This window comes from Heterodontus francisci, chromosome 41 (assembly GCF_036365525.1).
Source record: "Heterodontus francisci isolate sHetFra1 chromosome 41, sHetFra1.hap1, whole genome shotgun sequence".
Taxonomy (NCBI): domain Eukaryota; kingdom Metazoa; phylum Chordata; class Chondrichthyes; order Heterodontiformes; family Heterodontidae; genus Heterodontus; species Heterodontus francisci.
The window spans coordinates 19497915-19513011 of record NC_090411.1 but is presented as its reverse complement, the minus strand read 5'-3'; the positions used below and the strand labels follow the sequence as shown (position 1 = coordinate 19513011).

Here is a 15097-nt window from a genome sequence, read left to right as displayed (position 1 = left end):
TGATTCTATTCTATTCTCTTTAAGAGTTGGTGGTGCGAGGCCAAAAGCAGTGGTAATGGGACAGGTAAAGAAGCAAAGGATGTGTCCAGAGGAGGTGTGAATGGCAGAATGATGAACAGCTGCCATCCAAAAGCAAAAATAAGAGAAAAACGAGAGAAAAAGAAAAAAAATGGAGGAAGAGATTGGAGTCTGAAATTGTTGAACTCCGTGTTGAGTCCGGAAGGCTGTAAAGTGCCTAATCAAAAGATGAGGTGCTGTTCCTCAAGCTTGTGTTGAGCTTCATTGGAACACTGCAGTGGGCCAAGGACGGAAAGGTTTGCATGAGAGAAAGGTGGAGAATTAAAATGACAAGTGACTGGAAACACATTTGCAGCCTGAATGGAGGTGTTCTGGAAAGCGGTCACCTTTTCTGCATTCGGTCTCCCTGATGTAGAGCAGGCCGCATTATGAGCGGTGAACACAGTATATTGACTTGAAAGAAGTACATGTAAATTGCTGTTTTTATATTTTTGGCACTGCTCACAGGGTTCCGAAGAAGGGTCACTGACCCGAAACATTAACTCTGCCTCTCTTTCCACAGATGCTGCCAGACCTGCTGAGTGATTCCAGCATTTCTTGTTTTTGTTACTGCTCACAGTAAGTCAGCTGAAAAACTGTTTTATCATTGTTGTACAATGTACACTATCCCTTTAAAGAACATACACAGTCTACTTGTTAAGTAAGCAGAAGTACAGATTTTTTACAGTTTAATTGTTTAGTCAGGGAATACTTTGCAGACTGGAAGGTGCCTGTCAAGTTTCATCCTGATGGTCAGAATCACCCAGCATCTGTGTGCCTATAGGCGTGACCTCTGGAATGTAAACTGCAATTCTCACTTCCAAGTGATTTATTTACCTGCATCTCGCAAAGCTGCCCTGTTAGGAACATCGGAACATAGGAACAGGAATAGGCCATTTAGCTCCTATTGAGTCATAGGTCCAAGGTTCGACCTTCTGCTTGTGCTGAGCGAACTTGCTTTAGATAGGGGTGTCACAATAGGTTTGTGTCCTTGGCCTAGGCGAGGGGAAAGTGGCCTGAATTTCTCTTCCTGATCGTTGTCCAGTGACCCCTTGTGGGAAGTGTGTGTATGCACATCAGGTGAGTCCAGAATTGACTTGGTTGTTATTTGTGTGGACATACAACAGTCTACTTAATACTATTTTCCAAGTGAAGGTGGGAGCATACATTGGGATGCATGGAAGTATACACTGGGAAGGGTGGAGAACCTGAAGAAATCACTAAAGTTCAGGAGGGAACTTTTTTTTGGTAGAGGTGAAAAGAAAGGTTGTGATTGGTTTTATTTCAGATTTCCAGCAATTTTCTGGCAATGAACAGCAGGTCAATTATCTGATGGGAAGTAAAGTTAGTCTGTCTGGTGGAACCCTTCATCAGCCTATGCATTAACCTGTCTTTCTGTTCTAGGCTCTGGCCACAACTTTTGAATCCCCCCTTGGATAGGTGAATGGTGCCAGAGGACTGGAGGGTTCCAAATGTTACACCGCTGTTCAAGAAAGGGGAGACAGAGAAACCAGGTAACTACACGTTGGTCAGTGGGGAAGCCTTGAGACAATCCGGGACAACACTAATTGTCACTTCGAAGAACATGGATTAATAAATGACAGCCAACATGGATTTGTTAAAGGCAAATATTGCCTGACTAACTTAATTGAGTTCTTCAATGACATAATGGAGAGGCTTGAAGAGGATAGTGCTATTGATAATGAATATATGGACTTTCGGAAGGCGTTTGATAAAATACCACATAATAGACTTATTAGCACAATTAAAGCCCATGGGATTAAAGAGCCAGTGGTAGTGTGGAAACAAAATTGGCTAAGAGAATAATGGTGAATGGTTGGTTGTTTCTTGACTGGCGGGAAGTGGTGTCCCCCAGGGGTTGGTATTAGGTCCACTGCTCTTTTTGATATAAATTAATGACCTGTACTTTGGTATTCAGAGCATAATTTTAAAGTTTATCGATGATGCAATGCTTGGAATAGCAGCAGACATCAGGAGCACATAAACTGGTGAAATGGGAAGATACAATTTAATGCAGAGAAGTGTGGAGAGACATTTTGGAAGACAAATGAGCAGTGATAATATAAACCAAATGGTATAATTAAAAAGTGCGGTGCAGAAACAGAGACCTGGGGCTTTATGTACACAAATGTTTGAAGGCAGCACAATAACTTGATAAAGCTGTTTTTTTAAAAAAAAAAGCATACAGAAAGCCTTGTTTTAAAAATAGAAGAATAAAGTACAAAAGCAAGGAAGTTACGATAAACTTTATAAATCACTGGTTAGACCTCAGCTAGTGTATGGTGTTCAGTTCTGGGCACCACATTTTAGGAAGGATGTGGAGAGGAGATTTATTAGATTGGTTACAGGATGAGGGAATTCAGTTATGTGGAGCAACTGGAGAAGTTGGGATTGTTCTCCTTAGAACAGAGAAGGTTAATGGGAGATTTAATAGAGGTGTTCAAAATTAATGAAGGGTTTTAATAGAGTAGTTGAGGAGAAACTGTTTCCACTGGCAGAAGTGTCGATAACCAGAGGATACCCATTTAAAATAATTGGCAAAAGAGCCAGGGGGAGATGAGAAGTTGTTTTACTCAGTGTGTTATGATCTAGAATGCAATATCTGAAAGCGTGGTGGAAGCAGATTAAGTAATGACTTTCAAAAGAGAATTAGGTCCTACTTAAAAAGGAAAGATTTGCAGGGAAATATGGGGATAGAGCAGGGGGAGTGGGACTAATTGGATAGATATTTCAGTGAGCTGGTACAGGCACAGTGGGCTGAATGATTCAATGCTGAATGACCTTTTGTGATTTGAGGACTTGGTTGTATTTCCTTTTTCTTTTCGGAGAGTTTGTTCTTCACCTTGTGCTGTACGTTATTCCCCAGCGGAGAGTACTTCAGAGTGGCTGCTCTTGGATCTTTGCCAAGTGAACAGGGGGAGGCTATTCAGCCCTTCAAACCTGTTCTGCCTTTCAGTCAGATCATGGCTAATCTGTACCTCAAAAACATTAGCTTGCTTTAGATCCATATCCCTTGATGCCCCTAACTAACAAAAATCTATAGCAGAGAATTCCAGTTTTCCACAAACCTTTGTGTGGCAAAGTGCTTTGTGACATCACTCATACATTTTAAGATTGCACCCCCTTGTCCTCGATTCCTTGATCCGAGGAAATAGTTTCTCTGTGTCTACCCTTCCAAATCCGTTTGTCATTTTGAACAGCTTGATTAGATCACCTCCCAAGCTTTTAATCTGAGGCGATACGAACTAAATTTCTGTAACCTGTCCTAAGGTTACAATTTAACCTTAATCTTTCTTGTGCATCTGCTCTGTACACCCTCTAAGGCTAATGTATTGTTGTTGAAGTGTAGTGTCCAAAAATCGAATACAGCACTCCATATGGGATCCAGCAAAGATCCTGAAAACTGAACAAAATAACTTCCTTTCCTTTGTATTTCAAACCCCTTCAGATAAATTAGCATTTTTGCTTACATTTTATACCTGTTCACTAGTTTTAATGATTTGTTTTCATTGACACCCAAATCCTTTTTCTTCTGCACAGTCTCTCACCATTAAGAAAACATTCCAGTTTGTCTTTCTTTGATCAGAAATGAAAGACTTCATAGTTTCCCACATTGCAGTCTGTTTGTTACTCTCTTGCCTTCTCTATGTCCCTTTTCTAACTTCCTGCTGCCATCCACACAACTCCTAGCTACTTAGTGTCATCTGCAAACTTGGATATCCAGCTCTCGATTCCTTCACCCATCATTGATATACCTGCTGAAAAGCTGAGATCCCTAGGGAACACAGTGTCACAGCCTGCCAATCGGTGTTGTTCCCATTTATCCCTACTCTCAATCTCCTACCTCCCAACCAATTTCCAACCCATGTCGCAAAGTTAGAACTTAAGAAATAGGAGCAGGAGTGCACCATATGGCCCCTCGAGCCTGCTTTGCCATTTGATACAATCATGGCTGCTGATCTGCCTCAAGACCACTTTCTTGCTTGCTCCCCATATACCTTCATCCCTTGATAGATCAAAACTCAATCTCAGACTTGAATACTCAATGATGGAGTATCCATAACCCTCTGGGGTAGAGAATTCCAAAAATTCACACCCCTCTGAGTGAAGTAATCTCTTCTCATCTCAGTACTAAATGATTGGCTCCTTATCCTGAGGCTGTGCCCCTGTGTTCTAGATTCCCCAGCCAGAGGAGCAACCCCTGTGTCCACCCTGTCAAGCTCCTTCAGAACCTTGCATGTTTCAATGAGATCACCTCTCATTCTTCTAAACTCCAGAGATTATAGACCCAATTTACTCCGCCTCTCATCAAAGGACAACCCTCTCATCCCAGGGACCAATCTAATGAACCTTCGCTGTACCACCTCCAAGGCAAGTTCCTTAGATATGGACACCAAAATGCCGCACAATACTTCAGGTGTGATCTCACCAAAGCCTTGTACTATTGTAGCAAGACTTTTTTTTTGTACTCCAGTTCCTTTGCAGTGAAGGCCAACATGCAATTTTCCTTCCTAATTGCTTGATGTACTGACATGCTAACTTTGTGTTCCTTACAGGAGCACACCCAAGTCTCTCTCAACATCAACATTTTAATAGTTTCACGCCTTTATAAAAAAAATTCTGCTTTTTTATTCTTACTACCAAAGTGAATAACCTCACACTTCCCCATATTATACTCCTTCTGCCACCCTGTTGCTCACTCACTTAATCTGTCTGTATCTCTTTGCAGCCTCTTTGTCTTCTCCTCACAGCTTACATTCACGCCTAGCTTTGTATCATCGGCAGACTTAGAATCATAGAGTCAGAGAGTTATTTACAGCTCAGAAGGAGGCCATTTGGCCCATCGTGTCCATGCCGATTCTCTGCACAGCAACCCAGTCAGTCCCACTCCCCTGTTCAATCCATATAGCCCTGCAAATTTATTTCATTCAAGTGCCCTCCAATTTACTTTGGAAATCATTGATTATCTCTGCTTCCTCTACCCTTGTGGGCAGCCAGATCCAGGTCATTACCACTCGCAGTGTAAAAAAAACTCTTCCTCACATTCCCCCTACATCTCTTGTCCAAAACCTTCAATCTGTGTCCCATAGTCCTTGTAGCATCAGTTAATGGGAACAGTTTTTCCTTGTCTAACCTATCTAAGTCTGTCATAATCTTCTACATCTCCATCAAATCTCCCCTCAATTTCTTTTGCTCCAAGGAGAATAACCCCAGCTTTTCCAACCTAACCTCAGAACTCAAAATTCCCCATCCCTGGAACCATTCTCGTAAATCTCCTCTGGATCCTTTCAAGGACCCTCACATCCTTCTTAAAGCGTGGTTACCAGAACTGGAGTCAATACTCTAGTTGCGGCCTAACCAGAGCTTTGTAAAGGTTCAGCATAACTTTCCTACTTTTGTACTCTGCTTTTATGCAGCCCAAGATCCCATATGCTTTGCTAACCACACTCTCAACATGTTCTGCCACCTTCAAAGATGGATGCACATGCACCCCCGGGTCCCTCTGTTCCTGCACACTCTTCAGAACTGCACCATAAAGTCTATATTGCCTCATCCTATCCCTTCTGCCAAAATGCATCACCTCAAGATTGTCCGTATTAAACTCCATCTGCCACTTGTCTACCCATTGACTTGGATACATTACTCTCGGCCTCTTCATCTAAATCATTAATATAGTTGAGACCCCAGCACTGATCCTTGCGGCACTCCACTAGTTACTGTCCGCCAACTTGAAAATGCCTGTTTATCCCTACTGTCTGCCTCCTGTCGGTTAACCAATCCTCCATCCATGCTAATATTATTACCGCCCCACTCCATGAGCCCTTATCTTGTGTGTTAACTGCTTGTGTGATACCTTAGAATAATACATTGTGGAACCAACTAAGTTAGAATTTTAAATCAAGTAGTGTGTAATGAGGCAAGGTTAATTAGTAATCTCAAAGTAAAAGATCCTCTGGGGAAAAGTGATAATACAATTGAATTCCACTAGAGTGACATACTCTAGTCCAAAACAAGAATCTTTAACTTAAACATATTCAATTTGATAGGTATGAGGAGAGAGCTGGCTAAGGTTGATTTGATAAATAGCCTAAAAGGTATGGCAGTAAATAACCAGAGGAAAATATTTTTTAAAATGATTCAAAAACAAAAATACATTCCATTAAAAAACAAACTCAACGAGAAAAGTCCATCCGTGGCTTACTAGGGAAGTTAAGGATAGTATTAGATTAAAAGGAGAGGCTAATTCTACCTAATTATATCGCATGCCTTTTGGAAATCCAAGTATACTACATCTACAAGCTCCGCTTTATCTAGCCTACTAGTTACGTCCTCAAAAAGCTCGTAAAACCATGTTAACTCTGATCTACTATGATTTTCTATGTGTATTGTTAAGACTTCCTTAATAATAGATTGCAGCATTTTCTGAACAACTGATGTCAGGCTAACTGGCCTGTAGTTCCTTGTTTTCTCTCTCCTTCCTTTCTTGAATAGTGGTGTTAGATTTGATAACTTCTAATCCACTGGGACCATTCTAGAAGTAGGGAGTTTTGGAACATAATAACCAATACATCCACTGTCTCTCTTTTAGAACCCTAAGATGTAGGCCTGTGGATTTGTCAGATTTTAGTCCCTTAAATTTCCATAGTAGTTTTTCTGTGCTGATATAATTACTTTAAGTTGCTCACTCTTATTAGTTCCTTGGTTACCCTCTATTTCTGATAGGTAATTTGTGTCTTCCACTGTGAAGACAGACTCACAATATTTGTTCAATGTATCTGCCATTTCCTCATTCCCCATCATAATTTCTCCTGTCTCTGCTTCTAAGAGACCACCGTTTACTTGAGCTACTCTCCTTTTTAGATACTTGTAAAAGATCTGACAAATTGTTTTTATATTCCTGGCTAGTTTCTATTCTCTTGCTATTTTTTCCCCCTTTTTTTTATTCACTTTTTGCTAGCCCTTTGCTGATTTCTTAAAAATGTCCCAAACCTCAGCCTTACTATTATTCTTTGTGACATTATAAGCCTCTCCTTTTAATCTAATACTATCCTTAACTTCCCTAGTAAGCCACGGATGGACCTTTCTTGCTGAGTTTGTTTTTTAATGGAATGTATTTTTGTTTTTGAATCATTTTGAATCATTTTAAAAAATATTTTCCTCTGGTTATTTACTGCCATACCTTTTAGGCTATTTATCAAATCAACCTTAGCCAGCTCTCCCCTCATACCTATCAAATTGAATATGTTTAAGTTAAAGATTCTTGTTTTGGACTAGATTATGTCACTCTAGTGGAATTCAATTGTATTATCACTTTTCCCCAGAGGATCTTTTACTTTGAGATTATTAATTAACCTTGCCTCATTACACACTACTTGATTTTAAAATTCTAACTTAGTTGGTTCCACAATGTATTATTCTAACTCATCTTCCAGACTACCTTTGCCAATTTGATTTATCCAGTCTATATGAAGATTAAATTCACCCACAATTATTACATTGTCTTTGTTACAAGCTCCAATTATTTCTTGCTTAATGCTCAGTCCAATAACTACTATTAGGGTGCTTTTAGACTACTCCCACCAGCATTGTCTGACCCTTCTTATTCCTAATCTCCACCCATACTGATTCTACTTCCTGATCTTCTGAGCTAGGATCCTTTCTTAGTACTGTCCTATGACATCCTTTATTATCAGAGGACTCCTCCTCCTTTTTCATTCTGCCTGCCTTTTTGAAAAGTTGTGTACCCTGGAATATTTATTTCCCAACCTTGATCACTTTGCAACCATATGGGGCTGAATTTTACCAGCTCCCCAACGGTGGGCTGCAGGTGGTTCTGCTGCCCACTTGAATTGCGCAATTAGAGACAGGAGAAATTATGATGGAGAATGAGGAAATGGCAGAGACGTTGAACAAATATTTTATGCCTGTCTTCACAGTGGAAGATACAAATTACATACCAGAAATGGAGGGTAACCAAGGAGCTAATAAGAGTGAGCAACTTAAAGTAATTATATCAGCACAGCAAAAATACTACAGAAATTTAAGGGACTAAAATCTGACAAATTCCCAGGACCTGATTACCTACATCTTAGGCCCATTTTATGGGGCCACTGGCATTTTGCCCTACAGCCCACTGCTTCCTAAATTTTATTTTTGTATACCTGTCCAAGGGTGCTTCCATTTTGATCTTCCGGTGGTACTATGGAGACTTCAGAGCTGCCAGCCGTCTGATTAGTCCATGCATCAGGAGCCCGGCTGCCTTCCTTAATTGGACGGTGTGCCCGCAGGTGGCCTATTAGGTCACCTGCAGTGAAATGGCCGAGCCAGTCCTGCTGCCGACAAGCGTGGGCTTGTGACCCACTTTTCACCCAATGTTGAGATCCTGAAACCCGCAGTAAAGTTCAGCCCAACGTCTCTGTAGTGGCAATTATATCAACCCATTTATCTTTTTGTACCACTAGTCCATCTATCTTTTTATGAATGCTTTGTGCATTCAGATCAAGAGCCTTTTGTTTTACCAATATTCTTTGCATGGACGTTATTTGCCAATATATTGTTTGTTGTGGACAGGTAGTAAGGGGTGTGAGTGGTTCCCACTCTTCACGTCCCAACTGTCTGCAATCGTGTTTTGTTTAAAATGATGAGTTAGCCCGAGTTTTTAAACTGGCCAAGTAAACGGACAGTGACTGGATTAAAACAGATGATTAACTATTTATTGAACAATAGTACAATAGTCATTCTCTGAAATATTCGCAACACCACTCACACATGCATTCACACTCACATGCACTCAAGACAAGATAGATAGAAGGTAAATGAGTATAATCCTGTTATGACATGGTTACTTCACATTTGCTTCAAAAGAACCGATTTAATTCAGGAATGTCTCTTGATGGTTTCAGGATGGGTGTAATTGACAGCTTAGTCTGGAATGTATCCTTTTGTCCTTTCGAGACAGTGAGGCAATTTTCGAATACACAGGCTAGGTAGTCTGACATTTGGCAACCATCTTTTACAGCATTTTCCACCTTTTTTTAAAAGGCAAATTCAATTTTAAAGAATCCACCTTGAATAAAGTTGGTATCTTAAAAGTAGAAATATGATATGTCTTTACTGGGCATGACGTTGATTTGATAAACACTCTGTCCCACTCTGCTTGTCTTTACCCAAATCACTACACTGCTGTATTGCCTCAAATTTTCTCTTTTAAGCTTCTAAATCTCCCTTCACCTGACCCCCTTCCCCAACCTTTTAGTTTAAAGCCCCAACTACAGCCAGTTATACGACATTGATCCCGACCCAGTTTAAGTGAAGCCCATCCAAAAGAAACAGCTCTCTCTTTCCCCTGTACTAGTGTCAGTGCTCCATGCATCGAAACACCTCCTTCCCACACCACTCTTCAAGCCATGCATTTAATTCTGTAATCTGCTTGACGCTATGCCAATTGGCGTGTGGCTCAGGTAATAATCCAGAGATTATTATCTTTGAGGTTCTTTGTTTTAATTTGGATCCTAACTCCTCAAAAATCATTCCTAGTTCTACCTATGTCATTGGTTCCGATGTGGACCATGACAACTGTATCCTCCCCCTCCCACTCCAAGTTTGTCTCCAGCCATGAGGTTTAGTTTAGTTTAGAGATACAGCACTGAAACAGGCCCTTCGGCCCACCGAGTCTGTGCCGACCATCAACCACCCACTTATACTAACCCTACACTCTCGAGATAAGGAGGCCCAAAAGAAAGAAAGAAAGAACACTAATCCCATATTCCTACCACATCCCCACCTGTCCCTATATATTTCCCTACCACCTATCTATACTAGGGGCAATTTATAATGGCCAATTAACCTATCAACCTGCAAGTCTTTGGCATGTGGGAGGAAACCGGAGCACCCGAAGGAAACCCACGCAGACACAGGGAGAACTTGCAAACTCCGCCCAGGCAGTACCCAGAATCGAACCCAGGTCCCTGGAGCTGTGAGGCTGCGGTGCTAACCACTGCGCCACTGTGCCGCCCTTTGTTCGGCGGAGAGTTTCATCTGAAGACTTTTTTTTATTAAAATAAAACCACCCAGTTTGTATATTTAACATAGGCAACATAACCTTCAGAACTCCTGGTACGGCCACAGTATCTATTCCCCTGACTATATTGCCCCCCTATCACGACCACATTTCTTTATACTGCCCTCACTTGAATGGCTTCCTGCACCATGGTGCACGGGTCAGTTTGCCCATCCACCCTGCAGTCTTTGTTCTTATCCACACAGGCAGTAAGTTCCTCCTACCTTTTGGCCAAAGTCAACGGCCGAGGCTACTTCACTACATCCTGGATCCCCATATCTGCCTGACTCGCAATCACACTCTCCTGTCCCTGACCATTGCCTAACTCTAAAGTTCTACTTATACAATATCTGCAGCTCGGACTCCAGCTCAAAACTCAGAGCTGAAGTTGCTCAAGCTGCAGATGCTTGTTACAGATACGGTTGTCTGGGATCGCAATGCTTTCCGCAAAGTCTCACGTTGCAGTTATAGCATACCACTTGCCCTGCCGTATCTGTCTAACATTATTTATTTATTTATTTGATTAATTAAATAGTTACTAATTTAGTAAAGTGTTACAGTTTGCTAGCTAACAAACAAAGAAAAACACCCACCGGCCACTGGAGGTAGAATAAAAATAGGGCGGCGCAGTGGTTAGCACCGCAGCCTCACAGCTCCAGGGACCCGGGTTCAATTCTGGGTAGTGCCTGTGCGGAGCTTGCAAGTTCTCCCTGTGACCGCGTGGGTTTTCGCCGGGTGCTCCGGTTTCCTCCCACAGCCAAAGACTTGCAGGTGATAGGTAAATTGGCCATTGTGAATTGCCCCCTAGTGTAGGTAGGTGGTAGGGAATATGGGATTGCTGCAGGGTTAGTATAAATGGGTGGTTGTTGGTCGGCACAGACTTGGTGGGCCGAAGGGCCTGTTTCAGTGCTGTATCTCCAAAAAACAAACTCCGCCTTCCTCCTGTGCACCGTTTGGGGGTTCCATTTCATGGAACACTGGGACTAATACTGAAACAGGGAGGAGCTGTGCTGCTGGAATGGGCTGAACCTGAACTGGGCTGGGACCAAGGTCCCAGCTGAAAGGATGAATAGGGCTGTGAATAGAACTTTAAAACCAATAAAGGGGGCGGGGGGGAGAGGGCTCAGGCAGAAATAATAATAGAAGTGCAAACAGTCTAAAGATAAGAAAAGGGATGAGAGCAAAGTCCGGATCATCAATAGTGTTAGATTGTTGACTAATACTATTTAATTCTAGCGGTAAGGGAATACCTAGCTAACAGTGACCACAAGATGTTTGAATTTGATATTGGGTTTGATAGGGAGAAGGGTGGGTCACGAACTGAGGTTATAAATTGAGGTAAGGGAGACTTTGAAGGAATGAGGCAGAAATTGACCACAGTAAGCTGTCAACAGGTGTACAATAACAGATAAACTGTGGGAAATATTCAAAGAAGTATTTGATACAATACAAGACCTGTACATATCCCTAAAGACCAAGAGCTCTACTTGTATAAATAAGCAATCTTGGTCAACTAAACAGTTGAGAGATTGTGTAAAACTAAAAAGAGCTTACACAAATGTAAAGAATAATGAAGATCTCTCAGACTGGGAGAGACATAAGGAACGGCAAAGGACTGGCAGCTCAGTGTTCCGGGGTACTGATGCTTCTGGCGTGACAGAGATGGAGGTAAGAGAGGAGGGGGCGTTGCACTATTGATTAGGGAGGACATCACGGCAGTACTTAGAGAGGATATCCTGGGGGGAATGTCCAGCGAGGCCATATGGGTAGAACCTAGAAATAAGAAAGGGGTGATCACTTTGATGGGATTATACTATAGGCCCCCCAATAGTCAGAGGGAATTGGAGGAGCATATATGTAGGGAAATCACAGATAGGTGTAGGAATTATAGGGTTGTAATAGTAGGTGATTTTAACTTCCCTAATATTGACTGGGACTGCCTTAGCGCTAAGGGATCAGATGGGGAAGAATTTGTTAAGTGTGTCCAGGATAGTTTTCTGAAGCAGTATGTGGATGGCCCTACGAGAGAAGGGGCTACATTTGACCTCCTCTTAGGAAATGAGGCTGGGCAGGTGGTTGATGTGTCAGTGGGGAAGCACTTTGGGACCAAATTAGAGATACAGCACTGAAACAGGCCCTTCGGCCCACCGAGTCTGTGCCGAACATCAACCACCCATTTATACTAATCCTACATTAATCCCATATTCCTACCACATCCCCACCTATCCCTATATTTCCCTACCACCTACCTATACTAGTGACAATTTATAATGGCCAATTTACCTATCAACCTGCAAGTCTTTTGGCTTGTGGGAGGAAACCGGAGCACCCGGAGAAAACCCACGCAGACACAGGGAGAACTTGCAAACTCCACACAGGCAGTACCTGGAATCGAACCCGGGTCCCTGGAGCTGTGAGGCTGCGGTGCTAACCACTGCGCCACTGTGCCGACCAGTGACCATAATTCTATTAGCTTCAGGATAGTTATGGAAAAGGATACGACTGGTCCTCAGGTTGAAGTCCTAAATTGGGGGAAGGCTAATTTCGATGACATCAGACAGGAACTCAAAAGTTGAATGGGAGAGGCTGTTTACAGGTAAAGGGACGTCTGGCAAGTGGGAGGCTTTTAAAAGTGAGATAGGAAGAGTTCAGGGCCGGCATGTTCCTGTTAGATGGAAGGGCAAAGCTGGTAAGTTTAGGGAACCTTGGTTGATGAGGGATATTGAGGGTCTGGTCAGGACAAAGAAGGAGGCATATGTCAGGTATAGGCAGCTGGGATCAAGCGAGTCCCTCGAGGAATATAGGGGATGTAGGAGTACACGTAAGAAGGAAATTAGGAGGGCGACAAGGGGCCATGATATTTCCCTGGCAGGCAAGTTAAAAGAGAATCCTAAAAGATTCTATCAGTATATTAAGAGTAAAAGGGTAGCTAGGGAGAGAGTAGGTCCCCTTAAGGATCAGTGTGGTAATCTACGTGTGGAGCCACGGGAAATGGGCAAGGTCTTAAATGAATACTTCTCGTCTATATTTACCGTGGAAAAGATGGTGGAAGCTAGTGAGTTCAAGGGAGGGAACAGCGATATCCTGGACCATATCAACATTACAAAGGAGGAGGTGTTGGAGGTTTTGAAGCACATTAAGGTGGATAAATCCCCAGGGCCTGACCAGATGTATCCTAGGATGCTATGGGAAGCAAGGGAGGAGATTGCTGGGGCCCTGGCAGAGATTTTTCTATCGACGTTAGCCACAGGTGAGGTACCGGAAGACTGGAGGATAGCTAATGTTGTGCCTTTATTTAAGAAGGGCAGCAGGGATAAGCCAGGGAACTACAGGCCGGTGAGCCTTACATCAGTGGTGGGAATGTTATTGGAAGGGATTCTGAGAGACAGGATTTATATGCATTTGGAAAGGCAAGGTCTGATTAGGGATATAGACAGCATGGCTTTGTGCGTGGGAAATCACGCCTCACGAATTTGATTGAGTTTTTTGAGGAGGTGACCAAGAGGATTGACTAGGGCAGGGCGATGGATGTTGTCTACATGGACTTTAGCAAGGCCTTTGACAAGGTCCCGCATGGTAGGCTGATCCAGAAGGTTTGAACACATGGGATCCAGGGTGAGCTAGCCAATTGGATACAAAATTGGCTTAGTGAGAGGAGGCAGAGGGTGGTAGTGGAGGGTTGTTTTTCAGATTGGTGGCCGGTGACCAGTGGTGTGCCACAGGAATCGATGCTGGGCCCTCTGTTGTTTGTCATATATATTAATGACTTGGATGTGAATGTAGGGGGCATGATTAGTAAGTTTGCAGATGACACCAAAATTGGTGGTATAGTGGACAGTGAAGAAGGTTGTCTAAGGTTACAACAGGATATAGATAAACTGGGAAAGTGGGCAAAGGATTGATAAGTGGAATTTAATGCAGACAAGTGCTAGTGATGCATTTTGAGAAGTTAAACCAGGACAGGACATATACAGTGAATGGCAGGGCCCTGGGGAGTGTTGTTGAGCAGAGAGACCTTGGGGTGCAAGTACATAGTTCCTTGAAAGTGGCAACACTGGTAAACAGGGTGGTGAAGGCGTATGGCATGCTTGCCTTCATCGGCCTAGGCATTGAGTACAAGAGTTGGGACGTCATGTTTCAGTTGTACATAACGTTGGTTAGGCCACATTTGGAGTACTGTGTGCAGTTCTACAGAAAAGATGTGATTAAGCTAGAGAGGGTGCAGAAAAGATTCACAAGGATGTTGCCTGGTTTGGAGGGCTTGAGTTATAGAGAGAGATTGGATAGACTGGGTCTGTTTTCCCTGGAGCGAAGGAGGCTGAGAGGGGACATGATAGAGGTATATAAAATTATGAGAGGCATAGATAGGGTAGATAGCCAGAGTCTGTTTCCCATGATGGGGGTGACTAAAACTAGAGGGCATAGATTTAAGGTGAGAGGGAGGAGGTTTAAAGGGGATCAAAGGGGTAAATCTTTCACACAAAGAATAGTGGATATCTGGAATGAGCTGCGAGAGGAGGTGGTGGAGGCAGGAACAGTAGCGACATTTAAGAGGCATCTGGACAGGTACTTGAATGAGCAAGGCATAGAGGGATATGGAATTAATGCAGGCAGGTGGGATTAGCATAGATAGGCATGATGGTCGGCATGGACGTGGTGGGCCAAAGGGCCTGTTTCTATGCTGTATGACTCTATGACTCAAAGGCCTACAAAGAGAGTAGCTAGCTGCCAAAAAGGAAATGAGAAAATTTGCGAGGGATATAAAGGACAAATATAAAGAACAATATTAAACATTTTTACAAATATATTAAGAGAAAGAGGGTGGCTAAGGTAATATGTGCATCTTAAAGATGCACGCAGGTGATGCTGTAATTGAAAATAAGGAGATGGCAGTCTTGCTAAAGACATGGGAAGATGAAGATAAAGTACCAGAGATACGAGGAAAACAAAAAATAATCA

The 15097-nt window shown here is 42.6% G+C and overlaps 1 protein-coding gene across 14 annotated transcripts in view; it reads left to right on the top strand.

Annotated features, from left to right (window-relative positions):
- The window catches only part of l3mbtl2 (L3MBTL histone methyl-lysine binding protein 2), a 158345-nt gene that overhangs the window by 103638 nt on the left and 39610 nt on the right, over positions 1 to 15097 (top strand). For 13 of the 14 annotated variants that reach the window (XM_068019423.1, XM_068019420.1, XM_068019419.1 and 10 more), the window contains 2 exons: positions 581 to 636; positions 1462 to 1571. The gene's annotated coding sequence lies outside the window, so the exon portion shown is untranslated. The remainder of the gene's footprint in view (positions 1 to 580; positions 637 to 1461; positions 1572 to 15097) is intronic. The other variant, XM_068019413.1, reaches the window with a different exon arrangement.